Source organism: Sus scrofa, chromosome 15 (assembly GCF_054392235.1).
Source record: "Sus scrofa isolate SSC_HxYL_T2T_F1_AM1 chromosome 15, Sscrofa_HxYL_maternal_Yorkshire_Landrace_v2.0, whole genome shotgun sequence".
Taxonomy (NCBI): Eukaryota; Metazoa; Chordata; class Mammalia; order Artiodactyla; family Suidae; genus Sus; species Sus scrofa.
In genome coordinates this window covers 119,068,055-119,093,572 of record NC_139397.1, presented here as the reverse complement: position 1 = coordinate 119,093,572, position 25,518 = coordinate 119,068,055, and the positions used below count along the sequence as shown (strand labels likewise).

The 25,518-nt window shown below is 38.9% G+C and overlaps 2 long non-coding RNA genes across 32 annotated transcripts in view; both read left to right on the top strand.

Moving 5' to 3' along the window:
• LOC146396078 (uncharacterized) overlaps nt 1-25,518 on the top strand; it is a 1,511,729-nt gene that overhangs the window by 704,572 nt on the left and 781,639 nt on the right. The window lies entirely within an intron of this gene.
• HYCC2 (hyccin PI4KA lipid kinase complex subunit 2) overlaps nt 1-25,518 on the top strand; it is an 81,836-nt gene that overhangs the window by 30,311 nt on the left and 26,007 nt on the right. For 17 of the 31 annotated variants that reach the window (XR_002339352.2, XR_002339346.2, XR_002339347.2 and 14 more), the window contains exons 4-8: nt 830-910; nt 1,816-1,917; nt 8,427-8,606; nt 12,433-12,513; nt 14,919-15,034. This is a non-coding gene — a long non-coding RNA (hyccin PI4KA lipid kinase complex subunit 2). Of the gene's footprint in view, nt 1-829; nt 911-1,815; nt 1,918-2,658; nt 2,715-8,426; nt 8,607-12,432; nt 12,514-14,918; nt 15,035-18,915; nt 19,030-25,518 lie in introns of those variants that run through there. The other 14 variants (XR_014828887.1, XR_014828880.1, XR_002339353.2 and 11 more) reach the window with 4 other exon arrangements.

The window sequence follows — 25,518 nt, the reverse complement described above, 5'->3', positions numbered from 1 at the left end:
TTTTCTTTAAAAGGCCAGTTGACTCCTTTGAGTTCTTTCTGAGAAACTTCCAGGGACAACTACCTTAGGATATTTAGATTATTGTTTATAACTGGAACTTATATGTATGATGGATTCATGCTTGTCATTTTTTGTGGTTAAAGAACATTTCAAACCTGTAACAAAGTAAAGAGAATAGTGTAATGAAACTGATGTACCAGTTACTCAGCTTCAGTGTTTATCAACTGATAGCCAATCATTTTTTATCTATACCTACTGCACCTTCTTCCTTTACCTACCCTCACCTTGACTATTCTTAAGCAAATCATTTCACAAGTAAATATTTCAGTGTGAATCTCTTAAGAGCACCTGTGATGCAGCAGGTTAAGTATCTGTCATTGTCATGTCAGAGGCTTAGGTTTGATCCCAGAATTTCTGCATGCTGTGGGTTCATTAAAAAAAAAAAAGAGATAGGAGTTCCCGTTGTGGCTCAGTGGTTAACGAATCCAACTAGGAACCATGAGGCTGCGGGTTCGATCCCTGACCTTGCACAATGGGTTAACGATCCGGCGTTGCCGTGAGCTGTGGTGTAGGTTGCAGACGCGGCTCGAATCCCCTGTTGCTGTGGCTCTGGCATAGGCTGGCAGCTACAGCTCCGATTCGACCCCTGGCCTGGGAAACTCCATATGCCGCGGGAGCGGCCCAAGAAATGGCAAAAAGACAAAAAAAAAAAAAAGCCTCCTTTTCTAAAATGTATACTAGATGAGTTTCTCCTTTAGTGAAAGGCACATATCATTTATCTGTAATAGTAAGTAATGCTCCCCTCAAGTTCAGTGCTTTTTTCTTTCAGAGAGAAAAGAGGAATAGAAGATAGAAGAAGATGCTGGGATCTGAACGTGCTGTTGTGGAAGAATGGTTATCAGAATTCAAGGTAAATTGGATTGCGGATAAGAATGTGTCGTTTGATTCTCTATGTCAGTAATTCATTGTGTATGTATTCATGTAGAAACTGAAACAAAAATTATTTCATGAACTGGGGGTGACGAAATATAAAATGACATGTTTCTATGTTAAAACACTGTGAATCAACTAGAATTTTTTAAAATATGAAAAAAATTCACACAAAAAGAAATAACGTATTTATGTAGTTGCACTCTTTAAAAAGGCACTAATGTGAATAATGATTAGAAGGTAATATGTAAAAATAAAACTGTTAGGATTGATAAGGTGATATGTAAATTTTAAGACATAATTCAGTAAAAGAGAGGAACCTCTAAACTTCAATAAGGCATGGAAATTGGATTTGTGCCTTATGTTTTTATTCCCTATGATTAAAAATCACTCTTTGATTTGATTGAAAACTAATTTATGAACACTATGGAAATAAGTGTTTTGTGAACATAAAATACACAAATTGAAGTATATCCCACTTGGAGTTCCCTAGTGGCTCAGTGGGTTAAAGATCTGGGATTGCTGCTGTGGCATGGGTTTGAACTCTGGCCCAGGAACTTCTGCACGCCTCGGGCATGGCCAAAAAAAGAAAAGAAATGCATCCCATACTGTTTTTTAGACTAGATTAGTTTAAGGGGACTTATTCACCTTAAACTTAAATCTTGGTGTAATATGTGATTTCTAATCATTTTTCATGGTTAAATAGTTAGAATTGTAATACATCTTAACTAGTTTATTAACTCTGATGGTTACTTCTTGTATTAATTTTTTTACTTTTCATAGTTGTTGCTATTATAAATCTTTTCAAGAAAACTCAAGTAAAACAAAGTTCCTCACTTCTCAGATATTAATTTCACTTTTGTTTTTCTTTGATATTTCTTTTAGGCATTACCTGACACTCAGATCACCAATTATGCAGCAACTTTACACCGGAAAAAAACACTGGTACCTGCCCTCTATAAAGTTATTCAGGATTCGAATAATGAGGTAAGAGAGTTTATAAGAAAAGTAATTTCTGTCTAGTACATAATGAAATATGTGTATTAAAGCACATATATAAGTTTTGTAGTTTTCCCTCTTTTTTTTTTTTCAATCCTTCTTATGGAACTGGAAAACTTTCTTTCTGCTGTTTTTCATTCTGATAGTTGCTTTGGCTTTCCCCAAGACCTCCCTCTCCATATTTTTTAACATTTTGATCAAATTTGGTCCTATTGAGGCCACTATGTTTTGATTCTTGATTTGAGTGACCACCATTTTAGTAGATTATTCATTTAATTTGAAACTTTTCTCCATTTCCTATACTAGAATGTTTCCTCTCCTGGAAGTCAAATTTTTAACCTTGCAGTGATTGAGAGTTACCTATTTTAAGTATGGTTTGTGTTCCTTTTATTGACAATATAGAACTGTGTGTAACCACTCTAATCAGTGAATCCGATCAAACTGGTAACATGAAATGATGCTGCTAGCATTAGCTTGAAAATGATCAGAGAAAGCCTAAATAGTCAAGAGCAAATAAACTTAGAATAAGAGGTTACTATTATTCAGCCTTGCTAGACGGGGAAAAAGAAATGCAACTATTGCCTCTCTATATTAATTTATACAAAATACACACATTATCTTTCCATGAACACAATAGTATGACATATAGTTTTATCACCACTGGATTCGTGTATGCTTTAAAATGAAAATGAAAGGAACACACAGGAAAGTAGCTTCTTATCTTCCCAGATACAGCCTCCAAGAGTGCCTCTGCTGTGTACTGGAGTGAGTTTGAAGAAGTTCAGGTAATCATCTCCTAACCAGCAGCTTAACTTAAAGTGCATCTTCATTTTTGTCCTATCACTAAAAGCTTGCTTATTGACCTCTTTCTTTCTTATCTCCTAAACTTGGATTGGCTCTCAGTTAGGCTTGCATCTGTTGCTATTTGCAGCAGCAATTGCAGGATTCATTTGCTTCTTTTACTCTTGCTGTGTATTTATGAATGTTTTATAACTTTAGGTGTGTAATGGACATATATACATATCTTTCTTGGTCAGGAGTTTTCAAAATTTTGTGTGAATATTGAATGTATGTATTCCCTATCCTTTGTTTTGCACTGTCTTAACATTAAGCTTTGCTTATTAAAATGTATTTGTTTTATGGTTTCTCTTTTAATTATAAGCTCTTCATGGGCAGTAGTCATATATTGTATATTTGTTAATTCTCCAGAATCTAGTATTTTGTCATGTGCATAATGAAAACTTAATAAATACTGATGAGAAGAATAGTGAAATACAAAATGAGATTCTGAAATGCTATATTTTCAGTAGGACTCACAAGTCTATAAAAAGTATTGACTTCCTTTTTTCTTTTATACTTTGCTTTATAATGTCATACTTCATAATATTAACATGTGAGACTTTGTCAAGGCTAGAAATGGAAAAAATTACAATTTGAGCGACTCAGGCTCAAGACCCAACAATCATTATAATTAGCCAGTTGCTAGAACAGGTCTATCTTTCCATCCTTTCTCCTGTCAGGTCATAAATATGTGTTCATACTTCAAAAAAACAGAATGTTAAGCTCTAGAGAATCTCAAAGTAATTCTGGACTTTAGTCCTGGAAGGAGGGCCCTTTTAATCCTGATTTAAAAAGAAATTATTTCAGAAAATTGTTACGTGCTATACATTGTATTAATTAAAACTCATAACAGTCTTAAAAGCAATTTTGCTTTAAGTACCATGAAAGTTAAGAAAGTATATTTGCTCAAAGTTTAATATTGCATATCATGGCCAACCTGTACAAGAGCTTATTTTAATCTCTAGACCAACATGTTGCTTTATTTTTCTCCTTTCCCTCATTCCAGCTCCCTTAGTCACTCTAGCAGTTCTTCCACTTAAAGGAGACCAATAACCCAATCACTTTTTCATGATTTGATTCCCCCTCTGAATCCCCTTCCTTCTTTTCTTAGCTAAATTTTCATGGTCCATCATTACAGTCATTCCGTTGCAAACATTCTCAGCTCCTTTGCCTCTCGATAATTCATATTCTTTGAGCAAAATCCTTTGGATATCCTTTGGATAAAACCTGGCCATCCATCTATGTCGTATCTGTACCTGAGCAGCTGAACATACCTGGAGGAAACAATTTTGTTGACTTTCTCCATTTTAATTGCAGGACTACAAATCCTAAGTGAGCATATAGTACTTCTTGGTACACTGTCCCACTGTTCTTTTTAACCTTCTTTTCCCACACACTCTCACTGTCCTTCCTCATTTTCAGTGCTTTCTGTGTCATTATAAAAGAAGAAAATAGGGAGTTCCCTGGTGGTCTACTGGTTAGGACTGAGTACTTTCACCCCTGTAGCTTGGGTTCGGTCTCTTTGGAACCTACATTTGTCGGAGATCCTACATTTTGCTGCATGCCACAGCCAAAATAATTTTTTATTTTTATTTATTTATTTATTTACTTAGTTACTGCTTTTTAGGGCCACACCCTTGGCATATGGAGATTCCCAGGCTAGGGGTCAAATCGGAGCTACAGATGCCGGCCTACGCCACAGCCGTAGCAATGCAGGATCCAAGCTACGTCTGTGACCTATGCCACAGCTCACGGCAATGCCAAATCCTTAACACACTGATCAGGGCCAGGGATTGAACCCATAACTTCATGGTTCCTAGTCGGATTCATTTCCATTTATTTTACTTTATTTTTAAATTTTTTTTTAATTTTTAAAATAAGTGTTTACAAATTTTTTCTAAATTAATGGAGAAAATAGTTGCAAACTCTATTTTCCCATTCAAATTTACCCCTCTACCAGCATCTCTGCCCACACATTCCTCCCATTTCTCCTGTTCAGTGGATACAGTGTCCCATTTGTATCAAAGGCCATCTCTTCTGTTTAGGCCTCCTGGATCCTCTCTTCTCTAACCACCTCAGAGATTGCTCCTGTAGTATCCCCATTCTTTCCTCTGTCATTTCCTGATGAAAGGAATATGATAAACAGCCATATTCTATTTATTAAAAACCTTAGTTTTGCCTCCTATTTTATTATCCACCCCATTTTTGGCTTCTTCTTCCCAATGAACTTTGTAAAGTATTGCTTATTCGTAGCCTCTGTCTACTTGTTCCCACTTCCTCACCTCATATTTTTTTCTTTAACCCACTCATCAGGTTCAGACTCCATTACTCCGCCCAAACTATTCTCAATGCATTCATCATATAGCATGTCTCTTAGTAATTATCTTGTTAAAACTGTTTGCTAAGTTTGGGAAAGGTTTCATTTATTCTTAAGCTTTTTTTAAAAACCAAAAGATAATGATTTTTATCATCTTTTGATGTGTGTGATAGCACCATTTAGGAGAGGTCGTTTATGATAGTGAGAAACAGAATATGTTGGCACGATTCATATGCCTAGAATTAAAGATTTTAACTGAACATATTGGCGAGTTTTTAACAATCTCATTTTGCAGTGGTATCTGATTAAAATTTACTGGATTGCCAGCCGTTCTTCCTTCCTCCTTTTTAAAAGAAGCAAGAGTAATAATTCTAGTAACTCTGTATTTTGCAGTGATTATTAAAATATAGTCTCTAATGGCAGTGTACTTGCTGCCGAGGAAGAAATGTAAGGTATAAATAAGAGATAAAAATTACATGGACAAATTGTAATTGTACCATGGCCAATAAAATTTAGAGGAGGGAATTTTAGAGTCTTTTACTAAAGAGGAAAGTAGATTTGAAACATGGACTTTTTAAAAAAATTTTTGTGGCTGTACCCATGCCATATGGAAGTTCCCAGGCTAGAGATTGAATCCCAGGCGCCTGTGACCTATGCTGCAGCTGTGGCAATGCAGGATCCTTTAACCCAAGTGCCAGTCTGTGGATCGAACCCATGCCTCTGGAGCCACCCGGACTGCTGCAGTCAGATTCTTAACCCACTGTGCCACAGCAGGAACTCCCTGAACATATATTTTTAATACATAAATTTATGAGAGCAACAATGTTTAATTCCCCTAAAGAGCTAAATGTTGTTGTCAGTACTTTTAGAAGTTGCTAGCAATTGGCCATTTTCAAAAGTTTATTGCTTCATTATTGGCACTGCATGGAATATATCGCTTATAATTAACACTCACCTCCTCCTCTACCCCATTCTGGCTTATAAAATTCAGTTTAGTGAGAACATCACTTTGGTGTCAAAAGACCTGAATTCTAGTGTCTTTCTCCACCACTGATTTCTGTGACCTTGGGCAAATTGTATGACTAATCTAGACTTCAGTGTAGGAGGAGAGAATTTTTTTTTAAGATTTTAAATCCTATGATAGTGATTTTATATAAAGGATTTAGTAGTTGCTAGACAGGGGAGATGTTAATTTTTTTAGTACAGAGTCATTTATTAAGCACTAAGCTTAGCTCATCTAAATATGTGGGGTTTTTTTTAATTAGAGTATAGCTGATTTACAGTGCTGTCCATTCTTATACAGCATAGTGACCCAGTTATACATATATATACATTCTTTTTCTCATACTATCTTCCATCATATTCTACCCCAAGAGATTGGATGTAGTTCCCTGTGCTGTATATAGGACCTCATTGCTTATGCATTCTAAAGAAAACACTCAAGTTGAGGAAGCAGAGAATTCCATCCAGGATAAATAGGTTAACTATGCAGTCAGCATAGGATTTGTTGATTTGGGGGTAGGGGACACAGGTTCAGCATTTGGAAGTTCCCAGGCTAGGAGTCGAATGGGAGCTGCAGCTGCTGGCCTACACCACAGCCATAGCAACACCATATATCCAAGCCTCATCTGCGACCTACATCACAGCCCGTGGCTCAATGCCAAATCCTCAACCCACTGAGTGAGACCAGGGATCAAACCCACATCTTCATTGATACTAGTTGGGTTCTTAACCTGCTGAGCCACAACAGGAACTCCAGATTTGTTGATTTTTAATTTACAATTGTGAAAGTAATGACTTTGTTCTCAAGTGTTAGGTATTACCAACATACATAACTACATTCAAGCAGATTTCTCTGTGTGTGTGTGTGTGTGTGTGTGTGTATACACACATTATTATTATCATTCAGAATAGAGGTAAGCATATAAATTATTGAATTATTCCTTTTTATAAAAGCTAATGTTAAATTTTAATTTGAACATTATTTTATAGTTTCCTCTCAGTGTTTTATCTGCACTTTAAAATCATAGCCAGTTTTGTACTCTGCAGTTATTCTAACAAAACCATTCCAAATTAGCAGTACATGTTTAGGGGAAAGGGGGAGGTTTATTTAAACTGCTTTCTTTTCTTTTCTTTTTTTTTTTTTGTCTTTTCTAGGGCCACACCCATGGCATATGGAGGCTCCCAGGCTAGGAGTCAAATCAGAGCTGTAGCTGCCAGCCTATGCCACAGCCACAGCAACATGGGATCCAAGCTTCGTCTGTGACGTACACCACAGCTCAGGGCGATGCCAGATCCTTAACCCACTGAGCAAGGTCAGGGATCAAACCTGCTACCTCATGGTTCCTAGTTGGATTCATTAACCACTGAGCCACAACAGGAACTCCAAAACTGCTCATTTTCTTTAGTTATTGCAATTATGAAGTTCTCTTTGAGTCATGTTGGAAAAGCTGTTTCTCTATACTTATACCTCCTCCTTTTCAAAATATTTCCAATAAATATATTTAGTAGAATTTGTCAGATTTAAAACATAAAAGTAATCTATTTTACTTGTATACATTTAAAATATTAGCTAGCATTTTGGATGTCCACATATTACATATTGCCAAATCCCCTTTGTCTGCTGAGTGGTATATAATTTAAATAATAATCTAATTTGAGATTTAAAGTTTATTTCTAACAAGGTCATTTGAATTTATTTTGTTTTCTTCCAATAGAAACTTTAAAAAATGAAGGACAGTAAGGGTTAGTAAGAACAGAAAAGGAAACTCATTAAATATAAAGTAGTACATTGGCTAAAGAACTAATAAGTTAAAAGGATAGTTTATTTAAAGTTATATCGATACTATATAAGCACAAAGTACATCTTTTTTTTTATTATTTTTTTTAATTTTAGGGCCACACCTGCGGGATATGGAGGTTCCCAGGCTAGGGGTCGAATTGGAGCTGTAACTGAAGGTCTACACCACAGCCACAGCAACACAAGATCCAAGCCACATCTGTAACCTACACCACAGCTCATGGCAACACCGAGCTGGATACTTAACCCACTGAGCAATGCCAGGCATCGAACCTGCATCATCATGGATACTAGTTGGGTTCCTTACCGCTAAGTCACTATGGGAACTCCCGAAGTACTTCTTAGAGCTAGTGGATTGGTCAGTTTTATGTGTAGTCTGTGTGCATAGAGGTTGAGGTTTTGGTTCCATTGATTCAGAATAAGTAAAAATTAATATTGACAATTTATTTTTTAAATATTATACAAGTATATGTGCTTTTAAGAAAATACAGTTACAGGCAAAAGAATGGAAATAACTGATGCATTTTGTTTTCTTTTTAGCTCCTGGAGCCTGTCTGCCACCAGCTGTTTGAACTTTATCGTAGCTCTGAAGTTCGACTTAAGAGATTCACACTGCAATTCTTGCCAGAATTAATGTGGGTTTATTTACGGCTTACAGTTAGCCGAGACAGGCAGAGTAATGGTTGCATTGAAGCACTTCTGTTAGGAATTTACAATTTGGTAAGTGGAAAATACGTAGTTTGGGAAAATTAAGTATTTTTAAAAGCCCTCTGAAATAATACTTAAAGAATATTTAGAGAAAAATAAATTTAAATGTCTGTTGAATAACTTATTTGAATTAATTAAATTGAGTACATAGGTGTTTAATAAGTAATTGAGTGTAACACATTTTATAAAGTAAGTGAAATTATTAAAATTGATAACATTACTAATATTTTATGGCTTATTTTTTTTGATTATTTGACCAATATTTATTAATGCCTTGCATTTAAAAACTTTTTTTATGCCGCGGGAGCAGCCCAAGAAATAGCAATAACAACAACAACAACAACAATAACAACAACAACAAAAAAGACAAAAACAAAAACTTTTTTTGTCTTTTTAGGGCTGTACCCATGGCATGTGGAAGTTCCCAGGCTAGGGGTCAAATTTGAGCTGTAGCTGCCAGCCTACACCACAGCCACAGCAACGCCAGATCCGAACCGCATCTGCGATCTACACTGCAGCTCACTGCAATGCTGGATCCACTGAGTGAGGCCAGGGATCAAACCTGCATCTTCATAGATACTAGTCAGATTCTTAACCCACTGAGCCACAATGGAAACTCCTAAAACTTTTACAATTTATTTATTTATTTGTCTTTTTTTATGGCCATAGCACCTGCGGCATATGGAAGTTCCCGTGCTAGGGGTGGAATCAGAGCTGTAGCTGCTGGCCTACACCACAGCCTCAGCAGTGCAGGATCCAAGCCCTGCCTGTGACCTATACCATAGCTCATGGGAACTCCAAGTATTATTATACCTTAAAAAAATCATTAAAATCATTTCCGGAGTTCCCGTCGTGGCGCAGTGGTTAACGAATCCGACTAGGAACCATGAGGTTGCAGGTTCGGTCCCTGCCCTTGCTCAGTGGGTTAATGATCCAGCGTTGCTGTGAGCTGTGGTGTAGGTTGCAGACACAGCTCGGATCCCGCGTTGCTATGGCTCTGGCGTAGGCCGGTGGCTACAGCTCCGATTCAACCCCTAGCCTGGGAACCTCCATATGCCCTGGGAGCGGCCCAAGAAATAGCAACAACAAAAGACAAAAGACAAAAAAAAAAAAGAAATCATATCCATCACTAGAATACTTATCTGAAGGAAGCAGCCTGATCTTTGGAATCACATATTCTCTTTCAGACAGGTTACTTAATGTCTTGACTTCAGTTGTGCTCTGTAAAAGAAATAAAACATTGTTAATAGGATTAAAAAAATAGAGAGAACCCAGCATGTTGCCTGAGGTGTTTTTTAACTGTTTACCATTAGTAGTAGTAGTAGTATCACAAAAGTGAGTTTTTCAATAAAAAGCTGGTCTAGGTATAAAATTCTTTATTTTCCTACTTTTTTTTTTTTGGGGGGGGGGTCTTTTTGCCATTTCTTTGGGCCACTCTCTCAGCATATGGAGGTTCCCAGGCTAGGGGTCTAATTGGAGCTGTAGCCGCTGGCCTATAGCACAGCACAGCAATGCTGGATCCTTAACCCAATGAACAAGAGCAGGGATCGAACCTGCAACCTCGTGGTTCCTAGTTGGATTCGTTAACCACTGCACCATGACAGGAACTCCTATTTTCCTGCCTTTTAAAGTAGGAAATTATTTCATATATCACTGTGTCTTTAGTGCGTAGCACAGGCACTTAGTAAATGTTGTAAATTATCGAGTTTAGTGTTTTAGATTATGTTTCACATTAAGCTATCATTTTTATTGTTTAGTGTAATAAAACTCGGTAGTGGTACAATGAAGAAAAAAATGTTGCATAGTGGGATGCCTGACAAATTATTGACAGTACTTGTTGGTGCTGTGGTTTAATTATCTTTTGGCATCTCAAAAATGGTATGCTATTTAAAAATTACTCAATTATATATCAGAAATGTAACCTCAGGGTTCTGTCTTCTTTTAATTCCCTTGATATTTATTTGTGCTCTCTCTTCTCTGTGGTGCTTGGTTTTTCTTACCACATTGGATTTCTTTCATGTATTTATTTCTTTTTTCTTCTTTCTCTCCCCAGCACTTCTCCTTTGCTTCCAATACCTCCAGGGAGAAGGGAGAGTTTTTGTTTGTTTGTTTTGTCTTTTTGCTATTTCTTTGGGCCGCTCCCACGGCATATGGAGGTTCCCAGGCTAGGGGTCTAATCAGAGCTGTAGCCGCCAGCCTACGCCAGAGCCACAGCAACAGGGGATTCGAACCGCGTCTGCAACCTACACCACAGCTCACGGCAACGCCGGATCCTTAACCCACTGAGCAAGGGCAGGGACCAAACCCGCAACCTCATGGTTCCTAGTCGGATTCGTTAACCACTGTGCCACAACGGGAACTCCTCTCCAGGGAGAGTTTTATATTTCCCTCAACTTAAACAAATTCCAGAGCATCTTTCTCCTTAGATATATACAAATGTAAATCAGAAGTGTTTGGCTTACTTTAAAATTTTATTACCTAACTTTAATCAGGTCCATTCAGTCTTAGCATAGACTTTCTCTGATGCACAGTGGCCCAGATGTGGTAATTAGTATGACTACAGAGTAGTTAAATGATCTCTCTAGGGATTTTTAAACTATTTTCCTGCCACAATTAAGAGTTTTGGCCACTGCTCATGTGTAACTGTTAGTCTCCTTTCTTAAATTCAGAAACGAGCTCTAGAGGGAAGTTCGTTTGGGTTTGTGCTTTGGTGACAATAGTTGTTTTATTGTTTCTGTTATGCTCTGCAACTTCTCACTCTCTGATTGCCTTCTAGGTCTACTAAGGGCAATCTTCTGTCTCTGGATTTTATGCCAGTTATATATACTCTTATGAGTTTTAAAAGAGATAGACTAAGACAGTGGGGAAAAGGAGTGGTGCAGGAAGAGCATTTCACCCCTTTAGTTGCTGGCATCTGTAGGTAGATTTTTATTGGTACCTCTAGAAATTGGAGATGCTAGAGAGTGTAGAAATGGATGTCAGTGAGCTTTTCAGTGAAAAATAGAATTTTTTTTTTTTTTTGCCATTTCTTGGGCCGCTCCCACGGCATATGGAGGTTCCCAGGCTAGGGGTCTAATCAGAGCTGTAGCTGCCAGCCACAGCCACAGCCATAGCAGCACAGGATCTGAGCCACGTCTGCAACCTACACCACAGCTCACGGCAACACCCGATCATTAACCCACTGAACAAGGCCAGGGATCGAACCCTCAACTTCATGGTTCCCAGTCGGATTTGTTAACCGCTGTGCCACGACGGGAACTCCCTTGAATGCTTTTTAAAATCACAAGATGTTTTTGTACTTAAGTAAAAATGACAAAAATATGAACTTAGGTTTAACCACTCAGACTAGTATTAATTATGTTAATATGTAGCTGATTACAGGTCATTAGTTTATTGCTGAATAATTCTTAAGATTTTCTTTTAGTCAAGATTCTTTCTGTTTTAACAGAAAACAACAAAATAATAAGTGTGTACCTCTTGGCTAAGATGTTTAATTTTAATCTTTTAAACTCAGCCTTGTATTCTACTAAAAGATCTGACCTGCCCTGTATGTAAATTTAATATAAAGATTTATTTGTGTGCCTGCTTCATGTCTTTGTTCTCATGGTGTATTTGATTATAGTATTAAATCTCTTGATAGCTCTCAAAGGATAACTACCAAAGTTTTCAGATTTGCTAATGGGTTATAATAATAACCTGTTAATAGTATTTTTATATATTACTGTTTCTAAAACTCTTCCTCAATTGCCACTAATATATTTGTTAAATTAATAAAGTATTATTTCTTATAGTGCAGTCCTGTATCCTGTATTTATCTTTGCTTTTTTTTTAACTGTAGGAAATTGCTGATAAAGATGGAAACAATAAAGTTCTGTCCTTTACTATCCCTTCCTTATCTAAGCCTTCAATATACCACGAGGTAAGACTGGAAAGGCAGAATTTTTTAAAAAATTATTTTGAGTAATACATCTTTACACATTTGTCTCTTAAAAGTAGATGTTTGTTATTAGTGATATAAAGTTGAGCTGTTTTCAAGAGAGAGTAATTAATGAAGAATTTTCCTCTAGTTCTTTTTTTTTTTTTTTTTTTTTTAACTTTTTAACTTTTTTTTTTAGGGCCACACCCATGGCATATGAAAGTTCCTGGCTAAGAGTCAAATTGGAGCTGCAGCCTCCCGCCTGTGCCACAGCCAGCCACAGCAACGAGGAATCTGAGCCACGTCTGTGACCCACATCATAGCTCCAGACAGCGCCGGATCCTTAACCCACTGAGTGATCGCACCCATATCCTCATGGATACTAGTTGGCTTCAGTACTGCTGAACCATGACAGGAACTCCCTCCTCTAGTTCTTGTTTATTTCTTCTTCATTTTTCCACCAGTATCATTTTCAGTCTTTTTTATTAGTCTTTTATGAATTTTCAAAAATATTCCTCAATTTTTTAAAGCCTTCCATGTTAATTATGAGTCATCTATGTTGGGTTGATTTGTTTTTATTAGTTTTTAGGAAAATGACTAAGCAGAAGAATATTAACATTGTAATTGTTTCCACTTAAAGGAGTTCAGTTGATGCCCTCTAGCTGTTCAGTAACATTACACTTCTGATTTTACTTATATTTATTTGGTTGAAGAACATGAAAACATTGATAGTTATATAGGTAGATGACTCCTGTTGAGCAAGCTCCTTCTGTCTCTCTTTAAGGATATATGTTACGAATCAAGCATCTGACCTGTAGTGGCCTTTAGTGCATAAAGTGGTGAGGAAAGCATTTAAAGGAACTTCACCAATAGCCTAAAAATTATGTTGTATTTTCTTATCAACAGACAGTATTCACTTGCCTCATAGCTCTATGCAGTTTTTATTTTCTTTTTTTTTTTTTTTTTTTTTGTCTTTTGTTGTTGTTGTTGTTGTTGCTATTTCTTGGGCCGCTCCCGCGGCATATGGAGGTTCCCAGGCTAGGGGTTGAATCGGAGCTGTAGCCACCGGCCTACGCCAGAGCCACAGCAACGCGGGATCCGAGCTGTGTCTGCAACCTACACCACAGCTCACGGCAACGCCGGATCCTTAACCCACTGAGCAAGGGCAGGGACCGAACCCGCAGCCTCATGGTTCCTAGTCGGATTCGTTAACCACTGCGCCACGACAGGAACTCCCAGTTTTTATTTTCTTAATTAATTTTCTTGGGACTTCTTTGTGTGTTGGAAATAGAATGCCTCATATTTAATCAAGAGTCATTTTAGCATAGAACATTTCTGAGTAATATATTTTAAATATATTCTGTGTTGTCATATTATAAAATAGAGGATAGTGAACATTTACAAATGGACAGTTCTAACTGTAGAAACATGAAATCAATTATGTCACTGTTAAAGAGACATTTGATCTTGGTTTTGTTTGTATTATAATTGTAACTCTCTACACCTTGCTTTCTTCAGTGTAGAATGGGATTAATGAGAGTACCAAGCTATCTGAAGTTAAACCTCCAAGTTTGAATGCATAGACCCAAGGAGTGCTCTGTGTTCTGGAAACAAACAAATTAGAATTGATGTATTTGCAGACTTTAGTCTTTCCTTATTCTATGTCCTAAATATAGATTCAGTCTGTAATATTTCAAAAAATAAAGATGTTTTTAGTCTCATACGTTTATATATAATTTTTTAAAAAGAGCTATAGAATGTATATAGTTGAAAAATGGAACTGAAGTTCCTGTCATGGCTTAGCAGTAACAAACCTAACCAGTATCCATGAGGAGGACATGGGTTCAATCCTGGCCTCGCTCAGTGGGTTAAGGATCTGGCGTTACCGTGAGCTGTGGTATAGGTTGCAGAAGTGGCCTGAATCCCGAGTTGCTGTGGCTGTGGCTGGCAGTTGCAGCTCCGATTCGATCCCTAGCCTGGGAACCTCCATGTGCCACAGTTGCGGCACTGAAAAAAAGACGACAACAACAACAACAACAAAGAAAAATGGGAGTTCCTGTCGTGGCTCAGCAGAAATGAATCTGACTAGGAACCATGAGGTTGTGGGTTCAATCCCTGGCCTCACAAGTGTTGCTGTGAGCTGAAGTATAAGTCGCAGGCGTGGTTTGGATCTGGTGTTGCTGTGGCTGTGGTGTAGGCCAGCGCCAATTAGACCCCTAACCTGGGAACCTCCATATGCCATGGGTGTGGCCCTAAAAAGCAAAAAAGAAAAATGGAAGAGGTTTTAAAAGAGGAGAATAAATGGTCTTAAACTGCCTTTTGTTGAAACGGAATTAAGTATACTTACATGATAGAGATTTTTACTTCCTTTAGGAGACACAGTCTCATATTTTACCTTGTTTTTGTAGCCCTCAACAATTGGATCCATGGCTTTGACAGAAGGGGCATTGTGTCAGCATGATCTCATCAGGGTTGTTTACAGTGATCTTCATCCTCAGAGGGAAACATTCACCGCACAAAACAGGTAATAATTGTTAATCTGTGCTAAATAGTTAACTATAATTACTTTGGTTCAGGTTTGGTATGAGAAGAGAAAAAATGTTAAGTATGTCATACTAGTGAGGTACAACATAGCAGTGAAATACTCATCCATCTACTGCTTGGTACTAAGTTTTGATCCTCTTATATAAAGCAGTGTAAAAACTGAAGGGTGGGCATGAAGTCAGCCAGGTCAGGGTTTTGTGTATTCTAGCACTGCAGCTTAGAAGCTCGCCCTCTCTAGCAGTTTATCTACTCTCTACACCTTGCTTTTGTCATTGTAGAATGAGTTAATGAGAGTACCTACCTACCTGGAATTAGACTACAGAGTTTGGATGCACAGTTCCCCATCTGCTCTCATTTCTAATACCTGCTGCAAGTTTAGGGGGAGGGTATCCCATTACCACTCTTAGATCTGATAACATGCTAGGTGGAACTCACAGAACTCACTGAATGGAAGTTGCTATAGTCACAGTTACGGTTTTTATAAGGAAAAGATATGGATTAAAGTCGGTCAAAGGAGGTATTACTGATTTCAGGTTCATCCACAGTTCAAAAGGAAAGGTTGCTTTATTCAGGAGCTGTAAGAAACCTGGGAGAAGGTAGACTCAAGTCCAAAAAACCCAACCCTGACATTTTTTTAAAGAGAGAAAGGGGAAGCTAATCACAGTTAATCATTTGGGGAGGGGATCAGAATGTTCATTATCTTCCACTTTGTGCAGGCTTTCTTCTGATAGGTTAGTGGTGAGGACAGGGTTCTGTAAATTCCTTGAGGAGGAACCAGGACTCTGCTACACTATTGTTTCTTGACTGCTCCTCTCTTGTTTCTACATTCCTTCTCTTCCCTTAATTAGCAACTATTTGAATCTACTCTTTAGAACTCAGGGAAGGTCATGGAGCCTAAATGAAGCCTGTTTCCTACAAACTAGAAACTGAGAATGCAGAACGAAACAGGGACCCCAGAGCATCCTGTTCTCTATCAGAGAGATGTGTAAGATGGAGGCTAGGAGTGTTCCAAACACAGAGCTTCCGTATCCTAACCCATGGAGTCAGGGTACATTACCCTCCTAGCATCAGTGTGTGACAGTATTCATAGAATCAGACTCAGGTGAGCTTTGGTTCCAGAGTTTTTAGTGGGCTCTGTAGTATAGGATTGATTATATATTCATTGCTCACCTCTGGGTTGATTGATACCATGTAGCCCAAAGTTCTACCCTAAATATCTTGATGGTTCTTTCTAGTGTAGCCAGCCACGACCTAAGAATGTGAGATGTGGCCAGCCCCACACTTAGACATGTTGTTAACTTACTCTGAACATTCCTATCACTGATATGGGTCACTTCCCAGCAAGGGAGCAAAGGACAGACCCCTTTGGCCAAGGCCCAGTTCTTTACTACACTGACCATCCCCTGGCGTTTAGCCAGGGTTCTTTTAAACAAAAACAATCATGTTTACCTGGGCATCTACATTTAGTATAGTATTTATGTGACACACGCAGGTAGGAGTATGATCGTTTTGAATATGCCTAACATTTGAGGAGCCAGTGTAACCTAGGGGTATGTTTGAGCAAACAGAAAATTCATTTTGTAAAGCCATTACACACATTTTTATATTTTTGTACCAATTTGATTACTCCTTCCCATTCTACCCCAATCTGCTGCTATTTCTACTTTGTGATAAATTTAAGCAAAACTATTTATGATATGAGTTCCCATTGTGGTGCAGCAGAGACGAATCCTAGTAGGAACCATGAGATTGTGGGTTTGATCCTTGGCCTTACTCAGTGGGTTAAGGATCCGGCGTTGCTATGAGCTGTGGTGTAGGTCGCAGAAGCGGCTCGGATCTGACATTGCTGTGGCTCTGGCGTAGGCTGGCAGCAGTAGCTCCAATTGGACCCCTAGCCTGGGAACCTCCACATGCTGCAGGTGCGGCCCTAAAAGGACAAAAGACAAAAAAAAAAAAATGCTATTTATGATAAAAATTAGCTGATGATTCGCTAAATCCAGTTCTTCCTTCAGACTGTTTTCCACTCCTAGCCATCCTAACAATGCTTTAATTCAATTTACCAGTACACTCTCAGTATTATAACCTTACCAACAATGCCAGTGTTATACCATATCACAGAAGGGCAGTAAATGCAACCTGAAAAATAGGAGTCAAAGATACTGGCCTACTACTAGAGTCTCAGTCTTTAACTGGTATCCTAATTCATCATCATATCTTATCACCAAAATGTCTCCCAGGGCAGTCCGTTCATCCTTGCAGGCTTCCATTTGACTTTATCAGGTTCTAAAAGCAAGAATGGTCTCACCAACATATTCCTTTCAGGAATCTGATATAATTGAGCCAGGATGTTTCAGGAGAAGGGGGAACAAGGGAATGGTCATGTCCCAGGTCTTGCGCGAGTCCATTGGACAGGCTGCCCAGTGAGGGTCCTTGGCTTCGTACAGGAAAGAATTCAAGAGGGAGTCATTGTAAAGAGAAAGCAAGTTTATTTAGAGAGAGACACATCCCATAGGCAGAATACAGTCCGTCTCGGGAGGCAAGAATGGCCCTGGGGTATGGGGTTATTAGTTTTCTTGAGCTGGGTCATTCAGCTATTCTGGGGAAAGGAGTGGAGATTTCCAGGTAATGGGACACTTTTTGGCCTTTTACAGCCAGCCTGGGAATTGTCATGGTGCCTATGAGTGTGTCATTTATCATATGCTAATGCATCACAGTGAGTGTGTGAGGGCTTAACTACACCATCTTGAGCCTACTTGGTTCGAAACAGTTTTTGTCGTATCCTCAGTGGCTGTGTTATTCTTTTAATGGTTGTGTCTTGCCCTCTTCTTTCCTTTCTCAAAGAGACAAAAGACAATACTGTTTCCTTTTTTTTTTTTTTTTTTTTATTGGTCTTTTTAGGGCCACACCCACAGCATATGCAAGTTCACAGGCCAGGGGTCGAATCATATTTTTACCTGCTGGCCTATACCACAGCTTACAGCACCACTGGGTTCTTAAACCATTGAGCAAGGCCAGGGATCAAACCCATGTCCTCATGGATACTAGTTGGGTTCGTTAACCACTGAGCCATGACGGGAACTCCATAATATTGTTTCTTAATCTGAACCTCTCTCAGGGTAACAATGTGATACTGAATTTCCCTCATTGTATAATCCATGTATTAATTCTTTTATCTCAGTTACCATTCCTCCTCTCCAGTTGTACACAAACTTTTCTGTTGCTGTGCTGTCCAGATTGCTGGCACCAATACTAGTTTAGCATGTGCTTCCCCTTAGTCCACTCCCAACCATTTGGTGTGGATTTATTTAGGCACAGAATTAGTGGGCTGTCTCAAGCACTAGGCAATACATACGAATTCTCTCTCAATTGCAGTTTTGCTAGATGGAATGAAGAAGGCACAACCTACCTCATCAGGCCCTTAGGAATTCTGACATGAAGGTTTAAAGATACAGTTGTAGTTTCTCGCTTAGGAATCATCTCTGCTCTGGCACCTGGTCCTCAGATCACTGTTTTAGGTAGGAGTAAAAAGTGGAGGTATGTGGAGAAGGAAGAAAAAGAATAGTTGTACTACCATCTTACCCCTTGGGAAGAATTACATAGTCTACCAGCCTTGTCCCCCAATCCACCTTTTGCCAAATCTCCCATAAAAGAGAAGGAATCTACCTTGTGGTGGACCCTCCCTTGGTTCTGCTCATGTTGAGTGTGGTGCACACCATGAAGGCATGTAAGCCAGCTTTATTCTTGTCTCCACTAAACCCCCTCGCCAGCCCCATTTTAGATAACAAACGTTTCAACTGCTGTTTCCACTTCTCTGTCAAACCATTAACCTGAGGATGTTTCCTTACCCATTGTTAGACCCTATGGGCTGTAGAATATGTTCCTTGCTCTGAAGAAATGTGACTCAGCAATCCGAATTAGTGCAATATCGTCTGTTCTGGTCCTTGTATAGTACTCTGAATATTTGATCTCCATGAGGTAAGCAAAGCTCAGTGCATAATGTCTATTCCTGTCAGGGCCCATTCGTAGCCTCCAGGGGCTACTGAAATCATTCCAGGTGTCGGACCTGGGCCTTATTTCAGGGGAATCTGCCCCACAGCCATTTGCAGTCTCTGTTTCTCTTGCAGGCATATAAAAGAGTTCTTTTTGGCATTTTGTGCCTCAGAATGCAAAAGGAATGTGTCTAAATTCAGCCCATCACTGCATTACAGCAGCACTGCCATGTGCACTCATTCCATGGACCTGGATGACCACCTCCAGCAGGCATATTGGAATATCTACTCTTTGATACCAGTCACCTTCCATTTCTAGAAAGGATTTCTCCTGGTGGGCATAGACATAGACTACTTTAAGACGCTTCTCAGATTCCCATACCTATTTCCTTAGGGCCATTCCCCATAGGGCACCCCTGTAATAGACCAGTTTTCCATTGCTCTTCTGTCTGACCTTATGACCAGGCCATTGGCTACCACTTATGAGTTGGTTAAAGCCCAAACATAGTGGCAGCTAGGATGCAGTTAAGCCCATCCACCAACCTGATTTATTTTTGCCTTCTTCAGTCAGAGCGACAGCCTTCCAAAAAGAGTACAGTCCATTTATCTTAGAACTGCCGTCCATAAAGCAACCAGCTCTTTGTCCATCAATAGAGAGCTGCTTATATGGTACTGTCCAGGTGATGCTAGAATCTGGCAGATTGTCAGATGGTGCCAAAATTGGCCCTAGGCTCCCTGCCTCCCTACTTAAGAGTACTCTGAGTACCTCTTTGCATTCCCCTGGTTGCATGTTTCTGCACAAACCATTTCCATTTTATTATGGAACTTTTCTGGCACAGTCCTTGTGTTTCTGATATCACCCAAGATATTATGGGTATTGCAGATTTTAGGATTATTTTATGTTTCAGTCATGGGAGCAGCTCACTTGTACCTAATGGTGAGTAGGTTGTCTATCAAATGGAGGTTTTTCTGGTCCCAAATCCCAGAAGTTTTTGCTAGGTGGCATTTACTAGCTTTTGCCATAAGGTCAGGTTGGCTCTGCATGGGGCTGTTGTGCAACAGTTAATGACCTTGTAGGCTTGGGCAATCTTATTAGTCCCAATTGAACATACCCAGTTAATATTGGAGAAAGGGTAGATTTGCATGCTTTCTATTTTATGATACCAGATAAAGGGAAGTGTTCCCTAGATATATTTGTTCCCATAATACATTCAGGTAAATGAGACAATCACCTCATATAAACTTTAAACTTTCATCTTAATCCTATCAGTCATTGTTTTATATCCTTTCAATAGAGAGATTCTGTCACCAGCCCCCACCCTAAACAAACTTATCAAGTATGACACAGCTTACTTTCTAAAAGCTGAGGTAAAGGCTAGAACTCTTTTTTTATCATAACATTATCCTGCATGGTTATTCCTAGGAATAAATGAGATGATGCCTAAAACATGCCTTTTTTTTTTCCTTTTTTCTTTTTGGCCACCCCTGCTGCATGCTGGTAGTTCCTGGGCCAAGGATCAAACCCTCACCACCACAGGAGCAACAATATCTAATCCTTAATTTGCTGAGCCTCCAGGGAACTCCCAAAACATGCTTATTTATTAGCACAGTGCCTGGCACATAATCTATGTTAGTGATACTCTTTATTTGTTACATAATATTTTGTGTTCCTAGTAAAATAGCACTCACTGGTTATAATATTAGAGTTAACCGCAACCTCATGGTTACTAGTCAGATTTGTTTCTGCTGCACCATGACAGGAACTCCCTCCTCGTTCTTTTTAAATAACTGCTTAGGATCAAGCAAATTTCCATAGTTATTAACTTTTGATCAAGTGTTTCAATCTGGAATTTCAGTTCTTTTTTTTTTTTTTTTTGGCTTTTTGCTATTTCTTTGGGCCGCTCCCACGGCATATGGCGATTCCCAGGCTAGGGGTCGAATCAGAGCTGTAGCCACTGGCCTACACCAGAGCCACAGCAACGCAGGACCCGAGCTGTGTCTGCAACCTATGCCACAGCTCACGGCAACGCTGGATCGTTAACCCACTGAGCAAGGGCAGGGATTGAACCCGAAACCTCATGGTTCCTAGTCGGATTCGCTAACCGCTGCGCCACGACGGGAACTCCAGGAATTTCAGTTCTTCTTAAGGATCTTTCCAATATTACACATATGATAGAAAATGCAGTGGTTTCTCGTGTTTTCTAACACATTGGAATTCAGCTTTAGTGATCATTTTTTATTAGCCAGCAGGGTATTGTATAACACTTGGAGAAGGTCTTACCTAATTGAAAGTTACAGCTTAATTTTTTTCTCTACAGTTGGGTTGGTTTACTAAATTATTTCATAATAGAAAATGTATATTAGGAGTTCCTGTTGTGACTCAGTGGGTTACGGACCCGACTAGTATCCATGAGGATGTGGGTTCGATCCCTGGCCTTGCTCAGTGGGTTAAGGATCCAGTGTTGCCACTAGCTGTGGTATAGGTCACAGATGAGGCTTGGCTCCCACGTTGCTCTGACTGTGGTGTAGGCTGGCAGCTGCAGTTCCCATTCAACCCCTAGCCTGGGATCTTCCATATGCTGCAAGTGGAGCCCTAAAAAAGAAAAAAAAGGAAAAGAATATATATATTAATATAATGGTTCATTAGTATAGTTTGCATACTAATTTGCATAAAAATCATCTGGTGACTTTGTTTCTTCTTTGTTTTCTCATTTTAATCTTTTGACGTTTGACCTTACATATTTGTGGTACATTTAAAATAGAAGAGTATAAAGTAAAAGTAGATGAGTACAAAGAGAAAAATATATGCCCTTTTCCTCCAACTATCCATTTCTACTCTCAGAGTTAAACTGTTAGCAGTTTCTTATATGTCCTTCCAGAAATTTTTTGGTTTTTTTTTTTTTTTTTTGGTTTTGTTTTTTTTTTTTTTTTTGGTTTTTTTATGGTCTCAATCACAGCTCATGGAGGTTCCTAGCCTAGGTGTCCAATCAGAGCTGTAGCCACTGGCCTACGCCACAGCCACAGCAACACAGGATCTGAGCTGTGTCTGCAACCTACACTACAGCTCACGGCAACGCCAGATCCTTAACCCACTGAGGGAGGCCAGGGGTCGAACCCTTGTCCTCATAGATCCTAGTCCAGTTCATTAACCACTGAGCCATGAAGGGAACTCCTGTCGTTCCAGAAAATTTTAATGCATGTAAAAGCATATATTCACATTAAACACATGCAGGCTCATAAACACTAGAATCATTTATACCTGTTGTTTCAACTTGCTTTTTTCATTTAAGAGTAATCTTGGCCATCTTTCTCTACCCTGACAATATAGAGATCTCCTCGTTCTTTTTTTTTTTTTTTTTTTTTTTTTTTGCCTTTTTATGGCCACACCCTCAGCATGTGGAAGTTCCCAGGCTAGGGGTCAAATTGGAGCTACAGATGCTGGCCTACAGCCACAGCTATTCAGGATCCAAGCTGCGACTGTTACCTCCATATATTACAACTCCCAGAGTGCCAGGTCCTTAACCCACTGAGAAGGCCAGGGATCAAACCCGCAACCTTGTGGTTCCTAGTTGGATTCGTTTCCACTGCACCACGATGGGAACTCCTCCTTGTTTTTTTTTTTAACGGCTGCTTAGTATTTCATTCTGTAGTTGTACCATCAGTTTTTAACCAGTCTCATATTGACTAATTTAAATTTTTTCTATTTCTTGCTAATATAAACAGTATTATAAGGAACACAATTTTTTTGTGTATATATATATGTGCATGATAGCACCATAATATCTGTGAGATAAATTCCTAACAGTGAAATTGCTGTGCTTAAGAATGTTTGCCTTTTCAGGAGTTCCCGTCATGGCTCCGTGGTTAACGAATCTGACTAGGACCATGAGGTTGCGGGTTCGATCCCTGGCCTCGCTCAGTGGGTTAAGGACCCAGCATTGCCGTGAGCTGTGGTGTAGGTCGCAGACGTGGCTTGGATCACACATTGCTGTGGCTGTGGCATAAGCCAGCTCTGATTAGACCCCTAGCCTGGGAACCTCTACATGCCATGGGAGTGGCCCCAGAAAAGGCAAAAGACAAAAAAAAAAAAAAAATTTTTGCCTTTTCAGTTTGAGCTGATATTGCCAAATTACCCTCCTCCAAACCACTATACTAATTGAATCTCCTGCCAGTAGTTTAAGAGTTCCTGTTTCTTCATATTTAACCCCCAGTACTGGATAGTTTCAAAATTTTTAACCCATGCCAATCTGATCAGTAATAATTGATGTCACATTGTTTTACTTGGCATTCTTTTAATTATGACCAGGCTTTTAATATGTTGATTCATTAAATATTTTTCTTGAGCAGTGCATTACATATTCATATCCTGTGTTCATATTTCTTATTGAACTGTGTCTTTTTTTTTCCCCCAGTGATTGGCAAGCATTTTTTAAATATTGAGAAAACTGCAGTGTTTTATACTTGCAGATTTTCAGTTAGTTATTGACTTTTCAATTTATTTTACTTTGAAATATAGTTCACATACCCTGAAATTCACCCGTTTAAAGTATACAATTTGGTGGTTTTTGGACCATTCACAAGAATGTGTAGCCACTACTACTGTCTAACTCCAGAATGTTTTTACCACATACCCCTTCCTTTCTCCCAAGCCTCGTCCACCATGTATCTCACTTTCTATCTCTATGCTTTTGTCTATTTTAGACATTTCATATAAATGAAATTATACAATATGTGACCTTTTGTTGTGTCTTTTACTTAGCATGTTTTCAAGGTTTGTTACGTGGTAGTCATTCCTTTGTATGACTGAATAATATTCTATTATGTTAATAGACATATTGTTTATTCATCATCTATCAATTGATGGATGTTTGGGTTATTCCCACTTTTTGGATTTCTATGAATAATACTATTATGAATATGTATTTAAAAGTTTTTATATAAACATGTTTTCAGTTCTTTTGAGTACATACCTTGGAGTAGAATTGCTGAGTTATATGGTAATTTAATAATTAACTTTCTGAGGAACTGTCATATTATTTTCCAGAGTGAGTGTTTAATTTTGCATTCCCACCAGCAGTGTACGATAGTCCCAGTTTTTCAACATTCTCACTTATTTTCCCTCTTTTTGATTATATCCATCTTACTGGGTATGAATTGTGCTATTGTTTTGTTTTTGCTGTGTGTTTTACTTTTTGTACATTCAGGAATATACACACATGCATGCCTTTTTTTTTTCAAAGTTAAATATTATTAGTTCTACACAGTTTATTAACTGCAATCTCCAACTCCCCCTCCCTTCCATTTCTCCTTTCCCAGATGTAACACGTTAAACCAGTGGTTCTCAACCAGGGCACCTCTGCTCCCCAGGGAACATTTGGCATTGCCTGGGGACTTGTTTGATTGTTAGAGCTGAGTAGGAGGAGGACTGCTATAGGCATCTCAAGTATAGAGGTCAAGGATGCTGCTCAACATCCTGTAATGCCTGGGCCAGCCCACCACAGCGGCACCAAATGCCATTAGTGCTGAGGTTGACAAATCTTGCTTTTAATATTTACCTTCACATCTTTGAGTAACAGTGCTTCTCAGTTTTTCACTTTGGGTCATTGTCTAATAGCTTATCTTGATGAAAGACTTTTAAAAAAGATAAAAATTTGGCTTGTTACCTCTCTCATTGTCCTATCTTCTCAGTATGGTTGTGTTAAAGAATTCATTATCTGGATTTCTCATTATTATGAATGTCATTGTTTATCAGAGCTATTCAGTGCTAGGCTTTTAATTCATTGATTACTTTTCCTTTCCTGCATATCTTTTTGTTTTCCTTGAAATTCATCTTGGCCTTTTGTTTTGTTTACTATGCGCTTTGTAATTCAACCCCTGCAAATTTTCTATCTGTTTTCTAAATTGCCTTTCAAGACCTCATGCATACCAATTATTCTCTCAGTTTTATCTATCTTCCTGAAAAGGGAGCTTTTTTACTCACTCCAGGCTGGACTGTGTTGCCCTCTTTGCCTTAAATGGTGTACACTTATTATCTTGAGGTCTTCCTTACTCCCGTCCTAGGAATTCTTTTTGTCTTTTTCCTGTGTGGATAGAGCCACTCACTGTTTCCTGAGTCCTATAGCCTCATTCTTTGTTCATAATATTCTGAAATTCCATGGTAATATGTATCGGTGTGGGTTTATTTCCCTGAGCACTAGGTGGACAGTTTTTTTTTTTCTTTTCATTTTAGGGCAGCACACGTGGCATATGGAAGTTCCCAGGCTAGGGGTCAAATCGGAGCTGCAATTGAAGCTATGCCACAGCCACAACAACACCGGACCCAAGTCACATCTGTGACCCACACTACAGCTTGTGGCAACTCCGGATCCTTAACCCACTGATTGAGGCCAGGGATCCACCCCAGATCCTCATGGACACTGTGTCAGGTTCTTAACCTGCTGAGCCACAACGGGAATTCCTAGGTGGACCTTATGTC